The sequence below is a fragment of the Nicotiana sylvestris genome, chromosome 10, assembly GCF_000393655.2.
Source record: "Nicotiana sylvestris chromosome 10, ASM39365v2, whole genome shotgun sequence".
Taxonomy (NCBI): domain Eukaryota; kingdom Viridiplantae; phylum Streptophyta; class Magnoliopsida; order Solanales; family Solanaceae; genus Nicotiana; species Nicotiana sylvestris.
The window spans coordinates 135,812,356-135,815,611 of NC_091066.1; the positions used below are offsets into that span (position 1 = coordinate 135,812,356).

The 3,256-nt window shown below is 34.0% G+C and overlaps 1 long non-coding RNA gene across 1 annotated transcript; it reads right to left on the minus strand.

Annotated features, from left to right (window-relative positions):
- Positions 1 to 1,506: 1,506 nt before the first annotated feature.
- Positions 1,507 to 2,802, minus strand: LOC104238228 (uncharacterized). Its single transcript, XR_713837.2, has 2 exons — positions 2,580 to 2,802; positions 1,507 to 2,051 (listed from the first exon to the last, which is right to left on the minus strand). It is a non-coding gene; the product is annotated as an uncharacterized lncRNA (long non-coding RNA).
- Between the last annotated feature and the right edge of the window lie 454 nt (positions 2,803 to 3,256).

Below are 3,256 nucleotides of genomic sequence, written 5' to 3' on the forward strand. Positions count from 1 at the left end.
GAACTCCAGGGATTTGTTCAATACGCTCATTTTGTTCCTTAATCTGTTTCTGCAAGGTTAGTACCAAATTTTGCAAATATGAATTATTTGAATTACCTGGTCCCCCTTCCTGTGGTTCACTGGGGGTTGCTCCATTTCCAGAATTATCAAGACCAGAACGGGGATTCTCCAATGTATTATTATTAGGAGTTGGTGTGGGTGGTGCAGCAGACAATCGACTAACAAGTGCCTGAAGAGCTTTGCCGACCTGTGCATCAATTAGCTTTTGTAAAGCTTCAGTTGTAACTCCTTCAAAGTGTTCAGATTGTTCTTATTGATCAGCAAGGGATTCAGTAACAGGAGTGCCTTCACGAGATTGACGTGGTGAATCTGGAGGGGAGGGAACCACGTCATCTTGATTTTGATGTATTTGATTCTCATGGTTTCCCAATGTGTTATTACTATTATTGTCGGTGTTGTTGTTTGACATGGTGACGACAATGGACAAGATATAGCTTAAAAGAAAAGATTATCAGATTTCCGGTAACGGAACCAATTTGTTTAACCAAAAATCTGAGTTTTTGGTCAAAGCTAAAAAGAAATTCGGGTTACTGATAATCAGGAGACGAAAATAAAATACTTTTGAGAATGATGGTAAAACAGCAAATAGTTTTGTATTTCAATAAGTTCCCAATAGTATTCCGTGTCCTTACAAATGATGATACTTCTTCCTTTTATAGGTAATTCTAGGTAAAAGAATGAAGCCTCAGCTTTATGACATAATTATGAGTAATAAATGATATTAAATAAGCCGTTATATAATCATTCCTATTAAATACCAATTTTCTAACGTATCAGGTATTTAATAATGAATTTGGACTCCTTTCTGTCATCAGATCTTTGTCTTTAATGCCTTCTAATCCGTTGGCTTTAAATGACTTGAATTGGTACGAGACTCGTATCTGCACTTCGTCTCGTGCCTATTTAAATTCCTCTTCCCGTGGCTGTCTCCATCCGTGCCTCTTAGTCAATTGTTGCGCTTTGACCATTTAACCAAACCACGTGTCATGTCACGTCATCTTTAATATAAACTCAGTTTTTTCCCAATACATTAATGTCACATAAGCTTGGTCAATGATTAGAATCATTTAAAATACTAGTTTTGATCGAGTTGAGATGTTTGGATGGAACTTTGTGGAGTATATGGACCGAAATATCAAACCGAAGCAAGTACAAGTATCTCCTAGCCTATTTTGACTAATAGTTAGTGTAATTCTTAGATTTAGTCACTAAAGCTAATTTAAGGTATATTTAGTCGCCTTCTTAGATATCTATATATACCATAACACCTATTTAAATTTCTTGTGGTTCGACCTCGGTTCTTAATTGGATTATTATTGCAACGACCGTTTTACTTCTCCTTTGGAGGTGCATGAGTGGTTTACTTAAAAATAAATTTGTGCAAGAGTTATAATTCAAAACTTAATTAAACATCATACTTCGAAATGAAAAACTTGACCAGTAAGCTATTGCACCATGGACAACTGCCCTCTTCCTCTAGTGTGGGGCTACAGTATTTTATTTATTTCTAAATAAAAGCAACAAGTCGTGCGAAAAGTAAAATGTAAATTTCTACATAAAGAACTTGAAGACGATAAAAAAGAAGACAATGATAAAAGGAATCACGGAATAGAAATTGTCGGACCTTGATGCTGGAGGATCACCTGCCGAACGTGTTGGTGTCACCTCATAATTTGAATATGAATTATAATTGCTAAATGATGGTGGATCCTGACGAATTTGGTTTGGTGATCGCTCATTATAATTATTTCTTCGTTTATTATTTCGATTTGATGCAACGCGGTCTGTAGATGGTTTATTGCTCCTAGGTAAACGTGGAGGATCGTTGAATATCTTTCCTTCTTTTTGGATAAATACAGATGGACAGTTCTCCTTCCTGTTTTGATGTCGCAAATTGCCTACCACAGCCATAATTGACTGTTGTGTTGTTGAATTTTCGGAATCCATCTTTCAGATCTCTGCGATTATTTCCTTTTCCGATTTTCCAATCCCTGATAAAACAAATACAGCTTCTAAATCAAAATTATAAATCATCAAAATACAACAACAATTCAGTGAAATCTCATGACTAGTGGAGTTTGGGGAGGGTAGTGTGTATCCGAGCCTTACCCCTATCCCAAAGAAGAGAGAAGTTGTTTCCAATAGCTGAAGGTAAATCATCAAAATAAAGTGCTGATATTACGTAAAAAGTTTTATTATCAAAATTTGTGGTCTAAAGAGCGCAAGAAGTTTATATGTTTGCCATTTTGGCTCAAATCTTGAAAACACAATAATAACTGAAAATACCTAAGTGAAATATCCGTAGAGAGAACAAAAGTAGTAACAGTAATAAGTAATAGCAGTAGTACTGTCTTTACAAACACAAAATCTTTTGCTTTTTCACTACAAGCTTTGTTTAATAGTAAGAACGAAGCTTTTAGGAAAAAGAAATCTAGCTTGCTTTTACAGCCAGAAAAAATAGCAGAAAAATTTCAGGAGCGAAAGAGGAAAATAGGAAAAACCAAACCCAAACTAATTACCTTCTTAGTATGAGTAGACAAAATTGCACACGGAAAGGACTTGAGGCTTGTCATTTATAGTGTCAGATCTGGCTTTACGAAACAACGAAAGAGTTGACCGAAAACAAAAGGGAAAAAAGGACGAGATACGGAATAAGGAGTGCGAAAAATTTCCGCCATCCTTGTTTGAAGTCCGAGTTATTCCCTTAAAAAAAAATGATCCTACGTTTATGGTGCAAATAGATGTTTTTATATTTTGGGAAATTTTCAGGAAGGGTGAAAATCATCTATACCCCCGAACTTTATTTTAAAAATCAAACTCTCCCTTCTACTTTGAACAATTGTCATTCTCCTCTATTTCTCAGTTGACTTTTTTAAAATACCTATTTTAACTTTTATAATATCAACATTTCTTTCTTTTTGTTTTTAATCTTTTACCTCTTTAGCATCATGATATTTTTTTCTTTTCTAATATTTATGATATGTACCTATATAACAACTAAATTAATTTTCAAATTGAAAAAAGTAAAAAAGATAACCAAGCATATAATTTAATAACGTTCAATAATAAAAACAACAACAACAACAACAGTCCAGTGTAATCCCACAATGTTGAATAATAAAAAGGACACGACAAATAAAAATTAAAATAAAATAACTAAGATAACTAGTAGTTATGCTATATACCTATATAACAG